The sequence below is a fragment of the Equus asinus genome, chromosome 7, assembly GCF_041296235.1.
Source record: "Equus asinus isolate D_3611 breed Donkey chromosome 7, EquAss-T2T_v2, whole genome shotgun sequence".
Classification (NCBI taxonomy): Eukaryota; Metazoa; Chordata; class Mammalia; order Perissodactyla; family Equidae; genus Equus; species Equus asinus.
This window is the reverse complement of record NC_091796.1, coordinates 108,512,670-108,529,312: the sequence shown is the minus strand read 5'-3', so window position 1 is coordinate 108,529,312 and position 16,643 is coordinate 108,512,670.

Below are 16,643 nucleotides of genomic sequence, written 5' to 3'. Positions count from 1 at the left end.
TCTTGTCCCATCTGAAGAACTCAAGGCACGAGGCGCAGTGTATTTAGAAAGCACGCTGGGGGCCGGCCTGTGGCGCAGAGGTTAAGTGCACACGTTCCGCTTCGGCACCCGGGGTTCACGGGTTCGGATCCCAGGTGTGGACATGGCACCACTTGGCAAGCCATGCTGTGGTAGGCGTCCCACATATAAAATAGAGGAAGATGGGCACAGATGTTAGCTGAGAGCCAGTCTTCCTAAGCAAAAAGAGGAGGATTGGCAGCAGGTGTTAGCTCAGGGCTAATCTTCCTCAAAAAAAAAAGAAAGAAAGAAAGAAAGAAAGTGCCCTGGGATTTGGAGGAGGTTGGGACCTCAGCCACAGCCTGGCACGGCTGCCCTGTACCTCCCCAGGCCTCAGTTTCCCCACCTCTCTGACTCAACAGGGATGCTACCCACACGGAAGCCCATGCATTCTCGTGCCACCACAGCGGAGGCAGCAGGCCCTAAGGGGCAGCAGGCAGGGACCACCTGAGCTGAGGAGGAAGCTCCCGGCCCTCGGGTGTGGGCCTCCGACAGGCAGGGGCTGGTCTGCAAGAGCTCACGAGCCGCTCTGATCCATTAATTATCTATTTATAACGTGTAATCTTTCCAACTTCCATCATGTTCGAACCAACAAAGGCTCTGGCTGCAGATGGCCGGGAAACGAGGTGATGCGGCGTCCCTGCACAGCGGTGACAGCCCAGGACACAGACAGATGCAGACGGGGCCACCGACATTCCAGGAACACAGCGCAGGTGACCGGGGGCCCAGGCTGCCGCTGGCCTCCGGGACCAGCTCTCTGACACTGTGCCCAGAAGCCAGGCAAGGAAAGGGTTGATGACAACCTGACCCAGAACTAAACACAGTCTCCAGTGTTGTCCAGACAAGGAGGAAACGAAACGTGCTGTGTGTCAGGAGTCATGTCCTCGTTTTCGCAGATGTTGCCTTCCTACGGCGAGACTTACCCGGTTGCAGCAGGACCCCTGCAGATCGCTCCAGCTCTGAGTGCCCTTTGTTCCCGTGTGAGAGGGGACCAGGGGACCAGAGCCCTTCCCCTCCCAGTGTCCCTCTCTGTTCCTAGGATGAAAGCACCGAGTGAGGCCAGCCACCCCGATGCCCCAACCTCAGGCAGCTGCACAGCCTGCCCGTTCCGTTGCTCCCAGGTCCAGGGGGCTGTCCCCCACAGTGCAGGTCCCGGCGGACCAGCCCCTCCCGCTCACCTCCCAGGAGAGGGCCACCATGGCATGCGCAGGAGCCCGAGGGTCGAGCCATGGGGGGAACTGGCTGCAACTCCCTGTTAAAGTCAGGGGGCTTACTTCTCTCAGGTCCTCAGCAAAGGGGTCCTGTTCCGTCAGCATCCTGGGGACCCTGAGAAAGGGAATGGATGTGCAAAACCCTGAGGTCCACACGCAGTCTGGGCCTTCATCTCTCCCATGAAAGCATCCGTGCTTTAGACAAGGCAACACTCCCTGAGAAGTTGACTGACACAGTGCCAGCGCCTGTGTGCCTCTGGGTGCTCGGCGCCGGAGCACGGCGGACACTGTGTGGACCCAGAAACACACGTCTGCTCCCTTCACTCTCCCCCTGCCCACAGCCCCGTTCGGAGGTGAGGCAGTGCACAGAGCAGGTTAGGAACCTGCCCGAGGTCACACAGCCAGCAGGGGCGGGGCCTGGCATGATCCCAGTGGTCCGCTCCTAACCCACCCTTCTCCCTGGGGTCAGCCACAGAAACATGCCCGCACGGTGGAGGGGCCTGCCCAGCAGCGCGTGGTCGGGGTGCCTGGGTCCACACCAATCCATCAGAACGCTGGGCCTGTCCCTGCTGGAGGGGAAGGCCCCAAATGGCCGCCTTGAGCAAAGCCCCTGGGAGCCCCCAGCCCTCCTGCAGGAGGCGGGAGGCGGGAGGGGAGAGGGCGTTGGGCTTCCCGGGGCAGCCCCCACATAAACGGGCTGGAGCCCCAAAGGCCACCCCTGGGTCAGAGCCAGCAACTCTGAACACACCCCAAGAGACTGTTCTCCAGAGGGACCCAGGCTAGCCCACAGCCTGCGGCCAGGGGTGCTCCCTGAGGTGGGGGCTGCGCAGTCCGGGCCTCAGCGACAGGCACCAGGGGAGGGAGGAAGGGCAAGGCCACAGTGGGAGGGCCGGAGGCTGAGAGAGGGTAGGAGACCCTCAAATGTGCAGGGCAGACAGGCCTTCAAGGCCCCGAAGCCCCTCCCTCTCCACAACCTCCCTGTGGGCCGCCCACTGCCAGCCTGCACACGTAGCGGCCCAAGGAAGCCAGCTTTCCAAAATGTGACTGGAATCAGGGAAGTGACCCCAGAGTTCCTGGCCTGGAGCAAAAACACCCTGTGGCCAGGAAGCCCCCACGGAGCCTGCCACCTCCCAATCCAGCCAAACCCTCCACCCTTGCTCCTCCTGGCCCCAGGCCCTTTGCACAGGCTGCACCTCTGCCCGGGAAGCTCTCTCTGTGGCCACCTCCCAGTGGCGTCTTCCTCCAATCCTCTTCCTAGGTACTCCTGGGATGCCCTGTAGCCCCTCCTCATCTCTCAGCGCCCTGTGAGGGCAGAGACCCAACCTGTCCATGCCCAGCACAGGGAGGGCACAAAGTCGGTGCTCAGTAAGACTCGGCAGACCCAGGGCAGAAATGAGCCCACACCCCTTCCTCGAGGCCGTGAGCACGCCTGAGGAGGCTGACTCTAGCTGCCCACTTTCTCCACCCACCGACCCCGCCCCTCCCGAGTTTCCTGCCAGCGCGTGAGGAATTGGCAGGCACGTCATGAGATGCTGGTGGCGGCCCAGGGTCCCCCAGAAACCGCGCCGCGCCTCACTTGTCCTCACTGAGTTAAACGTGTCCCATAACGGGCCGCGGCGGCGGTGGCGTCAGCCTGGCGCATTATCGGCGACTGGCCCCTTTGCTAAGTAGACATTAAATGCAGCCCCCTGACAAAACTGTAAAAACCCTTTAATTACCAAAAACATTACAGTCGGGGGAGGACACAAAGGCCTTCCGGTCCTGGAGGTCTAGGGGCAGAGGGGTGGTGGGGGCGGGGCCAGGGGGGAAGGACCCAGGGCAGAGGGAGCCCTCGGCCTCGGCCGCCGCCCCGGGAGGGAGACCCAGGCCGTGCCCTCAGCACCTCCGGAGGCAGCAGGGACCGGGAGCGCAGCCCCGCGCCCGCCAGGATTAACTCTGAACGTCCCACCCGGGGCGGCCTCGGGAAGTGCTGCGGGCGGCCTCGGCTGGGCCGGCTGCGGGCGATCCCAGGTCCACACGCGCACACCCAGCCCTCCTAACGCCCCCACGGTCGCCTGTCAGGTCCCATCATCTGGGCCCGTCACCCAGCGCCCAGCCTCGCCCCTCCCTCGACCTCAGGCCTGACTCCACGGTGCCAGCCTCGTCCGGGGCCGGGATGCCGAGGTGGCGCCTCCCTGCAGGCAGGTGCGCGGGGGGCGGGGCGCCAAGGGGAGCGCGTGGCTCTGCAGAGGTGAGGCGGCCTCGGTGAGGCCCAGGCCCAGGCAGGGCCTCCGGGCCGCGGCAGCCAGGTGCTCCCGGCCCTGGAAGGACCCTCTGCTGGCCCTCTTGTGCTGTCCACGGCCCCTCATGAGGACCAGGTCCTGCCCGGGGAGGGAGGGGCGTCCAGGCAGAGGGGAAGGCAAAGGTCAGTGAACCTGGCTGTGACAGAGGCTGTGTCCATTAGGACGTCCCGCTGGCCCTGCATTTGGAAGCGCAGAACATTCAAACCCAGGAGCCCTGGCCAGCAGGGGGACCGCAGCCCAGCCCCGCCCCCCCAGCCACCGTAAACCCCAAAGCCGGGGTCCCTCCGCTCTCTGCAGATGCTTCTGGCCTGTGGGGAGGTGCCGCCCTCCCCCAGAGCTTCGTTAGCTGCAGACGAGCTTCTCCATGGCCTTTGGCACCAGAGCCGGTCACCAGCCTCAGCCTCTGGACAGGGCCACCCCAAATCTCATGGCGGCCCAGTGGGGCACAGACACCACAGTCGCCGATGCCCGGCCTTAGGACCACGGGGCCTGGTCTGCTCGCAGAGAAGGGCTGGGGCTAGCAGCCGACGCTGGAGTGAGTTCATTTTAAGCGGGTTCTCAGTGCACAGGGCTAGCTCTTCCAGAAGGCTCTCCTAGAGGGGAACAGCAAAGACATGGCCGGCCTGTCGTGGTGGGCAGGGCAGGGCAGAACGGGGCCCAGCGTGGGACGAGGCTGCAGGCTGCTCCATGGCTGCAGGCTTCCTTTCTCAGCTTTTCCAGGGAGGAGCTGAGGCCGAAGCTTGAAAAGCCAGACCTAACAGGCAGGTATCTCTGATCCTGACACAGCCCTCCGTCCAGCCGGGAGCCCTGCCCCCGGGGAGCCGCAGCCACGTGAAGGCCCTGGGGACACCAGTGCCAGCTCCTCTCTGTCTACAGCCAGGCTCCTCAGTGGAGCAAGTTCTCTTTATTTTTTAATTTGCTTTGCAAATAACCCTGAATTAAAAAACATATACATCTATTTTTTAAAACCCGGTCCTTTACTTCCTTAATTAAATTTCCACGAGTTATTTTTCCCTGGGAAAATTCAATTAGGTTTTAATTTTGGTCGTCTGAAAGGCTCTGGCGCTTTGGGTATTAGGTTTTAATTTAGGCCCTTGATAGGGCATTGAATTAAAGCGTCCAGGGTGGGCGTCGTGGCCCGGCCCGGCCCAGCCATCCACGGCTGGCAGGGTGGGGGCGGCTCTGGGCGAGGTGGACTTCCGCTGAGCAACTGTGACCACACCGGCCACCGCCCTGGTCCCTCCACCCAGGAGGCCTCAGGATGCTTGGTTCCGGTCCTGGGCTGAGGTTCCACTCTCAGCTGGGCCTGAGTGGGCACAGAGTGCCCGAGAAGGGGCGGGAGCCTGCAAGCAGGTCCTCAGAGGCCCCAGGGCCGGCCTGGACTGCAGTGGCCCGCGTGCTTGCGCATCAGGCCAGCCGATCCCAGGCTGCAGGGAAGTTGGGTTTATAACCGCAGCTCCTTCGTGGACACTGAGGGCTCCGGCGTGCCGGGAGTGGCAACCCCGTGCCTGTCTATCTGGCGCTTGTCCTGTGGCCCCACGGCTCCGTCCAGGGTCTCAGGGGCCCCAGGCACTGGAGGGGGGGCCGCAGCCGCCTGGTGCTGTGCCTCCTCCTTTCCTGCCCCCAGCGGAGGTCCACCTCGGGCTGAGGCTCCGACAGGCAACAAGAGTGTGACCCTGAGAACTGCTTGTACATCTTGCTCAGGAACCTGGAGACCCCCATAGCCCACCCTGCACACATTCCGGCCGGGATGGAGGCAGAGGGCAGCCGCTGGCTCCAGACGGGCAGAGGCCCAGCCAGGGCCTGACCTGGGAAGGAGGGACCCTGGGGGCGAGACTGGGCCCTGTGCATGGGGACTACAGGGAGGGACAATCCTACAGGGAAGGAGGCCCCCAACCCCAAGGGTCCCTGGCACCCTGCTTCCTCCAAGGCGCTCTCAGAAGGGTCCCGAGCTTGACACATAAACACATTCCCTTTAAATAAAAGAGGCCTCCGCTCCGAGTGCTGGGGACAGCCCCTAGCCTCTGTGCCTAGCGCCTCCTCCCACCCCACAGGGAGGAAGAAACGGGAAGAGGGAGACCAGGAGGAGTCACCAGCAAGCCGGCCGCTTTGGTAATGCAGGCGTCATTGTCAGTCTTTTTTTAGTGTTTTACTTTTTTTTAATCACACTTTTTATTTTGAAATAATATGGATTCACAAGCATTGTAGGAAATAATACAGACAGATCCCACATCTCCTTTATCCAGTGGTAACGTCTGGCAATGTCACACCAGGATGCCGACATGGATGCGGTCCAGACACAACATGCCGCCCACGGGGATGCCTCCTGCTGCCTTCGAGCCCCGCCCACGCGTCTCCCACCCCCCACTTCCACCCCTGGCAACCACTAATCTGTTTTCCACGTGTCTAAATTTGTCATTTCAAGAATGTCATATGCGTGGAAGCATGCAGTGTGTGACCTTTGGGGACTGGCTTTTTTGCTCAGCATAACTCTCTGGAGATCATCCGGGTTGTGGCGTGTGCGGGTGGTTTGTTCCTCTTTACTGCTGGGCAGTGTTCCTTGGTCTGGGTGGACCGTGGATGATTTAACCATTCGCCGCTGAAGCACATCTGATCGGTTCCAGTTTGGGGCTATTATGAATAAATCTGCCATAATCAGTCGTGGACTAGTTTTTGTATGAACACGTCTTCATTTCTCTGGGATACACGACCCCGTCTGCCATTGCTGCATCATATGGTAACTGTGAGCTTTGTTCTTTTGTTTTTTTGGGTTTTTGTGAGGAAGATTGGCCCTGAGCTAACATCTGTGCCAGTCTTCCTCTATTTTATGTGGGACGCTGCCACAGCGTGGCTGACAAGTGGTGCTATGTCCACACCCAGGATCCAAACCCATGAAACCCGGGACCACCAAAGCAATGCACGTGAACTTAACCACTGTGCCACCCAGCCGGCCCCTGTGCTTTGTTTTTTAAGAAACTACCAAACCGTTTTCCAGAACGGCTGCACAGTTTGGCACTCCCTCCAGCCGTGTGTGAGTGACCTCCAGTTTGCCTGCATCCTCACCCGCCTTTGGTGTTGTCACTTTTTCTCATTTTAGCCATTCTGATAGGTGTCAAGTGGTGTCTCATTGTGATTTTAATTTGCGTTTCCCTAATGGCTGATGAGTTAAACTTCTTTTCGTCTGCTCGTTGCCGTCTGTGCGTCCTCTTCAGTGCAGTGTCTCTTGTGTGCTCTGCTCATTTTCTGACTGGATTGTTTGGTTTTCTTTTCACTCTGCAGCTTTGAGCACTCTTTGTATGTGCTAGCTCCTATTCCTCTGTCAGATACGTGGCTTCCCGTGTTTCCTCCTGCTCTGCAGTGTCTTTATACCCTCTCAACAGTCTTTCACGGAAGAAAAGTTTTAATTTTGATGAGGTTGAAATGCTTCCTTTTGAGGACCATGTTTTTGGTGTCAGGTCTTTGAACTCTTCGTCTAGAAAACCTGGATCCCAAAGGTTTCCTCCTATGTCTTTTCCTAAAAGTTTCGCAGTTTTACCTTTTACATTTAAGCCTATGGCCCATTCTGAGTTAATTTTTGCGTCAGTTGTGAACTTAGGTCAAGGTTCCTTGTTTTTTGCTTCTGGGTGGCCAATTGCTCTGGCAGACGTTGACGTGCTTTTGCGCCTTTGTCAAAACTCATCTGAGGACATTCTTGAGGGTCTATTCCTGGGTTCTCCTTGTGTTCCACTGGTCTGTGTGTCTGTCCCTCCACCGGCACCGCGCCGTCCTCGTCAGTGTGGCTGTCTGACAAGTCTTGAGATCAGGTAGACTGATTCTTTTATTCTTTTTCAAAATTATTCCAGCTATTCCAGCTCCTTTGTATTTTTGTGTAAGTTTTATAATTATATTGTCTATATCTACCAAAAGTCTTGCTGGGATTTGAATAGGAATAGCATAAAACCTGTGTATCAATTTGGGGGGAATTGACGTTTTTCCTGTCTTGGATCTTCCAATCCATGAACACAGCCATTGTCTCCATTTAGTTAACCTTCCTCGACTCCTTTCATCAGCGTTCTGTAGTGTGAAGCATACACGTCCTGTATACATTTTATTAGATTTACAACTATTTCATTTTTTGAATGATCGTAAATGGTAGTGTATTTTTAATTTCAGTGGCCACGTGTTCATTGCCAGGATAGAGAAATGCAATTGGGTTCTATATGTTTATCTTACATACTTGTATATTTATACCTTCTATATTGCTGAATCCCTGCATCCCTTCTGTGAGTTTTTGGCAGATTCATCGGGATTGTCTGTGTCACAATAATGTCATCTGCAAACAGGAATAGGCTTGTTTCTTCCTTTTAGATCTGAGGGCCTTTCGTTTCCTTTTCTTGCCTTAATGCTCTGGCTAGAACTTCCATTGCTATGCTGAATAAGAGTGGCGAGAGAGACGCCTGACTTGTTCCTGATCTCGAGGGGAAGAATTTGGTACTAATGATATACTTACTTAGAACATTTAGCATAACGTTAGCTGCAGTTTTTCTCTAAATGCTGTTTACCAAGTTGGGGAAGCTGCCTCTGTTCCTGGTTTGCTGAGAGTTTATCCTGGAGGGGAGCTGAATTTCGTCAGCTGATTTTTCTTCATAGATTGACATCATCATATGATTTTCCTTCTTTAGCCTGCTAATACAGTGGATCACATTGATTGATTTTCAAATATTAAATCAGCCTTGCATCTCTGGAATGAGCCCCATTTGGTTATAGTATACGATTCTTTTGCTGATTTCTAGCTGCTAATATTTTGTTAAGGATTTTTTGTCTATATTTATGAGGGATCCTAATTTGTAGTTTTCTTTCTTTGTGTTGTCTTTGGTTTTAGGATCAGGGGACTGCGAGCTTCATAAAGTGAACTGGGAAGTGTTCTTTCTTTCACTTTTTGGAAGGGATTTCACAGAATTGATGTTAATTATTCTTTAAATATTAGAATTCTCCATTGAAATCATCTGGATTTAGAGATTTTTTTTGTGTGAGTTTTTAAATTATGAATTCAATTCCCTCGTAGTTGTAGGGTTATCAAATTGTCTGCTTCACTTTGGGTGAGTTGTGGCCGTTTGTGGTTTGTGAGGAAGAGGTCCGTTTCCCCTACGTTGTCACATTTACGAATGCAGAGGCGTTCAGGCCGTTCTTTTCTCGTCCTCTTGATGTCTGCAGGGTCTGTAGCCGTGTGTCTTGGCTTGTTCCCGATGTTGGTAAGTTGTGTTTTCTCTCTTTTTTGTCACCCTTACTAGAGGTTTGTCCATTTTATTGATCTTTTCAAAGAGCAATCTTTGTTTCATTGATTTTTTCTATTTTTGATTCAGTTCTGCTCTTATCTTTATTGTTTTCTCCCTTCTGCTTGCTTGGGTTTGTTTTGCTTTTCTTTTTCTAGGTTTTTGAGGTGGGAACTCAGATGACTGATTTGAGACTTTTCCTCTTTTCTAACGTGTGCCTTCAGTACCATGCGTTTCCCTCTCAGCAGTGTTCTCGCTGTCTCCCGCAATTCTGGATACGTTGTGTTTTCATCTTCATTTAGTTCACTGTAACTTTTTATTCGCCTAGAGACTCCCTTTGTGAGCCATGGATTATTGGGAAGTGTGCTGGTTACCAATGGACTGCCCACTTTGCCCCCGAGCTGCCCCTTGCTATCCCACGGTCACCTCTGCCCTGCAGCCACACCAGCGTTCTTCAGCCCTTGGCACTTATCCCACTCCCTCCCACCTCGGGGCCTTTGCACTTGCTGTTTCCCTACCTGGAATGACCTTCCCTCCCTATCTCGGTTCTAAAGTCGCTTCCATGGGGACCCTCCCCAGTTTGTCTGTTTCTCTGGGTTCTGGAGAGGAGTCCCTGCCCAGCCCACATCCTAGCACTGTGAGGGGAGATGGGCTTCAGGGCCATCTGTTACCCTGAGGAGGGCCAGAGTAGCAAAGGGGACAAAGAGGAGGGCATGGGGCCACTACCTGAAGTAAGGAGAGTCTCTGGACTCTGCTTCCTCCCGTGCTGCACCGGCAGCCCCACCTGAGGTCACCCAGGTCTCTTCGTACCTCTCTTTCCACACAAATCACGCAGGGCTGTTGGGCCCGGAGGTACCAGCTTTTCCTGCTGAGCTGTGTCCCATGGAGGGGTGGGCAGAGAGGAAGCCCAGCCATAGCCGTGCCCCATGGCTGCCCTCCCCTCTCCCACAACAGCCAGGGCACCAAGGCTGGCCCAGAAGATACCAAACGACCAGGATGTGGCTCCCTGGGTGGTGCTGAGGATGGGGAACCAGCCCCCACTGACACAGGAGAGTCCTGTCTGCCGCCCTCCCTGCACAGCCCCTTGACCAGCCCCACCCCATGGGGCTTTCATCCCTCGCATACTCGGGGACCGTTCTCCACTGGGGTGGGAGGGGACAGGGGGGCCAGGCAGAGGTCCACAGCAGGCAGAGCAGCTGAGCTGACCGCCGGCACTGTGAGCTCCCTGTCTCCAGACTGTCCGAGCGCAGGCAGGACGCCCCTCAGGCACATTGTGGCTACAGCCTTGTGGGAGGACTGCTGCTGGGCCTGAGGGCGGCCCCAGAAAGCAGCACAGAAGCCCCAGATGAGGCGCCTTCTCACCGTGACTGCATTTCTCAGTTGGCATCAGGGCAGCCCATGCGAGGTGGGGTGGAGGTCACGGAGACGGGCAGATGGGATTCCACCCCCAGGAGCACCACGCATCAGGGCACATGCCAACCCACCAGGTCCCGCGGGCTGCAGCCAGGGCCAGGGGTCCCACAAGGGTGAAAAGTCTTCCTAGGGAGGCACAGCATCCACAGGGTCCCCAGGGTCAGAAGGTGTGCAGGGGGACCGAGAGCTGCCAGGCGAGGGGCGTGCAGGTGTGAGCGTGAGGACCGGACGACCACAGCCTGCTGGGGGCACAGAGGCGATCCGCCTGGTGGGGGACACTGAGGGGCAGCCTGAGGGCTGCAGGGAAGCCAAGGCCTCTCCAGGCCAGCAGTGGGTCTCCCTGTACCGACCTTATGTGCCCCCAGGTGTCGGGGACCTAGAGGATTCTGGGGGTCCCCTGGGTCCTCAAACTCTCCCCAGCCAGCCTCCATCCAATGAGGCAGGTGAAAGGCAGGTGGCAGGATGCCATTTGACAGGTAGCAAGTCAGCTCTTTGCTGAAGAGAATAGCCCGATTGTCTGACAGTGTTTTCCAACACTCACGTCTGTCTTTGCCGCTGGCTTACGGAATTGCCCATGGGTAACGCCGGTCTCTTCTGTTCGAGGCGCCCACAGGGTAGGGCTCTGTCTGGCCTGTGAGCACACACACAGTGTGCCGTCCGTGGTGATTCCAGCAACTCCTGGGATTCCTGGCCGGCCGTGTTAGGCCAGCCACCTGCCAGCAGGGCTCCAGGACTGGTGTCCCTCCCCAGGAGCTGGCAGGTGCCAGACAATCAGCTCTCCACTCCCACTTGTGTGGTCGCCAAAGGGGTGCCCTGAGCCGACCCCCTCGGGGACATCAGGGTCTGACCCTGAGCTAGCGGCCCCGCCCTCTCCATCCTTTTCTCTGGCAGAGAGCAAGCACCTGTCCCTGGAGATGTGAAGGTGGCCACGTGGTCGGGGTGTGGTCTGCATGACCGTAGGGTTCCATCCACTGTGTGATGCTGTGTCCTCATGCCAGGTGGCAGGAAGAGCTGGCAGGCAGGTCACGGGATGGCAGGCCCAGGTGGGAGGAGCCTGCTGAGGGCAGTGCCCGGCGTGGCCTGGGCCTGGGCTGGGATCTTCCAGGAGACGTCAAAACTCGGCTGGGGGCCCCATGGCTGTGAATAACAGCAATCCAGAGCCATTCACAGGGCTCTCTGCTTACCTGAAGGCTTGCCCCCAGACCCTGTCCCTGTCAGCCCCTGGATCCTACTTTAGGGCTCTCTGCTCAGGGCAACACTAGCCCCAAAGTGACTTTCTTCTCCCAACTCGTAAACTCCTGCTCACCCGTCAAGAACCCAGCAAATGTCCATTCTCAGTGATGTCTGAGGGCGGTTAGGTCCTCCTGTCACTCATCCTGTGGGGCCCCGCCTGCCTGCCCCATGTTCCCTGTGCTCCCTGTCCCACCAGAGCACGTGTGGCTCTCAGGTTGCAGGGGAGCTGCTCGGCCTGGGGCTGGGGTGAGAGGGGCAGCCTTCATGACCACACTTGTCTGCCCCCTGCCCCCGGGGAAGTGCCAGAGGCCGCCGGAAGCGCCCGAGGTCCATCCACCCTGGTCTCCACACCTGTTTCTCCCCCGGTGATCCCCAGCATTAGGGTAATTTCCAGTTTCCACCCCTGATTAACGGCTGCTCCTGTCTGTCTCCACACTGGAGCTGTTTCCTCTGGTCCCAGCTGGATAAACAGGCCCAGCCCTGATAGGGCGAGGAAGGGCGGGAGGAGGTAGGTTGTGTGGCCAGGAAGCCAGGGAGGGGCCGAGATGGAAAAATGAGGTGCCAGGCCAGGGGGAACTGCCAGGGCCAGTGTCCAGGGACCACCCAGTGCGGGGTGCGGGTCCCCAGGGCAGAAAGTGCAGACCCTCGTCCCACCATGCCCAGCTTGGGCTGCCAGGCACCTTAGGGGTGAGGTTCCAGCCTTGACCTCCCCAACCTTCGGGCTTCAGCCCAAAAGCTGCCTCCTGCACTTGGCCACCCTGGCCCCTGTGTGCCCTCTGAGGCAGTGTCCCCCTGCTCTGTGTCACCCGGCAGCAGGTGCAATCCCCAAGCTCTCGCCTGGCCCTGACACTGCACAGGCACCCAGGGATCCCTGGTCACAGCCCCACTTCAGAGATGAGCCAACTGAGGGCCACCAGCGGCACTCACATCCCCAGGGATCCCAGCTGGGAGTTCCCAGGACAAGCCCCCAGCCCAGACCCCACAGCCCTGACCCTGCCTGGGAACTGTGTGTGCATGTTGGGGTCGCCCCGCCCCTCACCGGCCATGGCCTCGCCCTCCTCCCCTCCGGTCCTTCTCCATTTTCACACGCTCTGGCCTGACATGCTCTCCCGGCAGTGGCACCTTTTTGGGGGGCTGCCCCAGGCTGCCAGATGCCCTGGAGTGTGTGGGTCTCCACCTCCCAGGAACTGCTCACCCCCCTGCCCCCCCCCGGGACATCCTGAGGGCCACTCCTTTGCTGGGCCTCCCCCACTGCATGCCGACCCCCGCCCAGCCCACCTTCCATCTCCCTACTTGTGCTTCCAGCACCTTCTTCCTAAGTCCCTCTGGCAGGAAGCCTCTGAGGGCGCTGACCCCAGACCATTCTGGGCCATGTCTGTTGTGTCTTCGGGGAGCTGGGGCACGTGGCCTCCCCTCTTACAGGAGCACCCACAGATGACCCAGAGCCAAGGGCCAGGCACCCCAACCTGCCCGCAAGGGCTCAGCCTTGCCACAGCATCGCCGTGATGTAAACCCTGGTGGGTAGTCTGGTCCAGCGCCCTCAGGCAGCTGTGAACATGCAACCTCTGGGGGTGAAGGGGGAGTGCTTCATTCTCAGGCACCAAACCGCACGCCTGCCGTTCACAAGGAGAGACGTCGGAGATAGCACTCTCGGAGATCCGGACGTCCTGGCCCTCCCTGGCTGGCCCGGCGCACACCAGCCCCTCTGAGCGTCCCCCACAGGTTAGAAGCCCCTCTTCCACTTCCAGGAGCAGGTCTCGGGCAGCTGCACAAAAACGGCTAATTAAGGCCCCATCTACCAACTTCAAAACCAGGGTGCAGCTGGCAGTCTGCTGAACGCCGTGGGCTCGGTCATACGTGGGGCGGAGCGGGCGTGGTCACAACGCCTGCTGCAGAAATGACCACCCACTGCGGCCAGAAGCGCCTGGATGGCAGAGCAGGCAGAGGCCAAGTGTCCCCCTCCGGGGTGGACCAGGGCTCCCCGTGCGCTCCCAGGCGCAGCCTCACACCCCTGCTGATGCTGTGGCCCTGAGCCCCTGTGAGTGTCCTCTCCCCTCCTCGTGCTGGCACTCGAAGACCGTCCTGCTTCCCAGACCCTGGGTCCCTCCCGTGGTCCCAGCCAAACCCGGGGCCCTAGGGGTTCACACTGTGGGGATGGGTGTGGGACAGAGAAGGCTTCTCTGGGGAGGAGACATGCAAGCTGGGACCTCCCAGATCCCCCAGAGCAGGGAGCGGGGAGCTGGCCGGGAGCGCAGGAATGAGCAAGTGAAGGAGTTAGCAAAAGGGGGCAGAGCAGAGCGCCACACAGAACACACCCACCCCCACCCCCACCCCCACCCCGGACGCTGCGCACACATGCGGGTATGAGGGATCTGGTCCGGTGGCGGGGGCTCACACAGCCCTCAGAGGCTGCAGAGTGCCATGGTGACCTCAGCACCACCGGACCTCAGAGCCCTGGGACGCTCCCCACCCCCAACTGCAGGGGCCACAGGCCAATGGTCTCAGGGGCTGCGGCCTCACGGTGCCCCCTGAGACTGAGGCCGGCCTCCTCTTCCTCCCTCACATCGTCAAAGCCGAGTCTGCTCAGTAAGGAGAGACTTTTACTCACTGCCAGGAGGGGACAGGGCTGTGGCCACAGGGGAGGGGACCCCAGTGGGAGAGCCCTGAGGACACAGGGTGTCCCCGTGTCGCAGGGTCAGGCAAAGAGAGGGGTGAGCACGGCGAGGGAGAATAAGACGTGGACGCAGTGACGGGGTGCTGTGATCAGATAGACCAGAGGACCCCCGGGGCCAGGCTCGTCCGTCCCAAGAGGGGCTGTCCACTGGCTCCCACTGAGGACGGGCCGCAGCCCGGAGGCCTGAGGAAAGGAGACAGACTGACCTCGTGCTGCTAGCGAGCATTTTGTTCCGTGGATCACAGCAGCTCAGCTCATCGCATCTGAGACCAGGAGTGGAATTTGGAGGCTCTGTGTCTGCCTGCCCCGTCAGGCGGCGCGGCAACGTCTGTGAGCCTCGTCTGAGTCCTGCAGGAAGGGCTTCTTGGTGGCGAGCTGTCTTAACAGTGCGGGGAGCTGTCTTCACAGTGTGGGGAGCTCTTAACCTTCAGGTGGAAGTGAGCTGGGTCTCTGCTTGGACCCAGGCAGCTGGGGTCCCGGGGACATGGAGGGCCTTGGCAGAGGCTGATTATGGCATGGAGGGGAAAGATCACCCGTGCAAAATATGCAAGTTGGGCCCGGCAGCTGATTTTTAGGTCCAGTCTAGAGACAGCAGCTTCTGCAGCCCCTCGCCCTGCAGACGGCACAGAAGGGCGGGTACAAGGAGGGAGGTGAGGAGCGGGTTCTGTGGAGAGTGCTGGCCTGCGAGACCCTCCCCAGTCTGGGGAAAGGATGGGCTCCCCTGTCACGTGGGGCTCGGAAAGGACTCCCGAGGCCGGGCGGGGAGGGCGATGGCCGTGCTTAGGGCGGGGCTGTGTTTCCCCAGGCAGCAGAGGCCCAGCTAGTCAGAGCAGGGTCTCAGCACGGCCACTAGGCCAGTGCAGCTTCCAGGGCCAGGTCTGGGTCTGCTCTCCACCAGCATCCACACTGTGCTCATTCATTCCTTGGTTCTTCGGCCGCACGTCCTGAGCACCCCCTGTGCCACTTCAGACTGTCCCAGGACCCGAGAGGACAAGGCCGCCTCAGTCTCTAGCCGGGGGGCCAGAGCAGGGTGTGTGGCCAGCTGCAGCCAGAGCCCCAGATGGGCCCAGCCCCTCTCAGGGCCCCGCATGGGATGTGGCAGGACCCAGAGGGGAGCCCCTGGGGGGAGGGTCACTCCGCCTCCAACGGCTCCATCTCCCTCCAGGACCAACCCTTGGGTTCCAGGCTTGCTCTCCAGCCATCATGGGCTGAACCGTGTCCCCCCACATTTGCACATTGAAGTCCCAACCCCCAGCACCTCAGAATGTGACTGCATTGGAGACACTTTAAAAAGGTGATCCAGTTAAGATGAGGTCACCGGGGTGGGTCCTAATCCGGGATGACTGGTTTCCTTCTAAGAAGGGAAATTAGGACACAGACACGAGGAGAGGCCATGTGAGGACAGAGGCAGAGACTGGAGTGATGGACGCGTCTACAAGCCAGGGAACGCCAAGGATCGCTGGCCACGACCGGGAGCTGGGAACAGGTTCTCCTTCAGAGCTTCCAGAAGGAACCAGCCCTGCAACACCTTGATGAGGGACTTCCAGCCTCCAGAAGTGAGGGAGAATAGATTTCTGTTGCTGTAAGCCCGCATCTGTGTCCGTCCTGAGAGGCTGACCGTCTCCCCTCCCGGTTTCAGTGCTGCGGGCCCTCTCTCCCAGCCCGGAGCGTGGCTGTGCTCTCAGAGGGACTGGACCGTGAGCAGCCCCTCGACGCCGCTGGGCCTGGGCTGGGCTCGGCTGGGCTTGCCGTCTGGAGCAACAACCAGAAGTCTGATGCGAAATTGCATTCTTACAAATTGGTGTCATCTCCGTACACAGGCCCATGAAGGAGGGGGTCTGTTCCAGAGGCTGGGGTGGCCGAGAGCCCGAGGATGTGGGGGCTCAGAGGTCTGCTCCTGCTCCTGGGTCCGCAGGACCCTCCCAGCAGCTCCTCCACCCCACATGGCTCTCATGGCCTGAGCGTTGCCCCCCCAGCTCTCCCCTCGACACCCCATTAACATCCTACAGCCTCACCCCCCAGGCAGCCGGCCTCCACCGTGCACCTTCCTGGCCTCTTGGGCGGAGCCTGGGCTGGCCGGCCGGCCGGGGGGGCAGGGGATGGGATGAAGCACAACCTGCTACAGGGTTCACGGTCGGCCAACGAAATGACCACGGGGCCATGACGCGGGCTGCAGGACAGGAAGGACAGCAGACGGTGCTCCTGGAGCGGCAGGAGGCTCCGGAAACCCCAGCTTCGGCTTCCTCATTAGCAACACCTGACAGTACGCATAACTGCTGCTCCCCGGTGCTGCAGAGTGTTTCTGGAGCTCTGGGAAGGTTTAATTGACTGCATATTTAACGTCAGAGTTATTTAAATGCTGGCCCATTTGTCTGCAGTAATGTAATAATAATATGAACACTTGCTGTGGGCTGGCGAGGCCCTGTCCTTGTGCTTTAGCGCATAGAACCCTCACACCAACCTCAGGAGGAAGGCACTGCTGTTTACCCCATTTTACAGGTGAGCAAACGGAAGCTCAGAG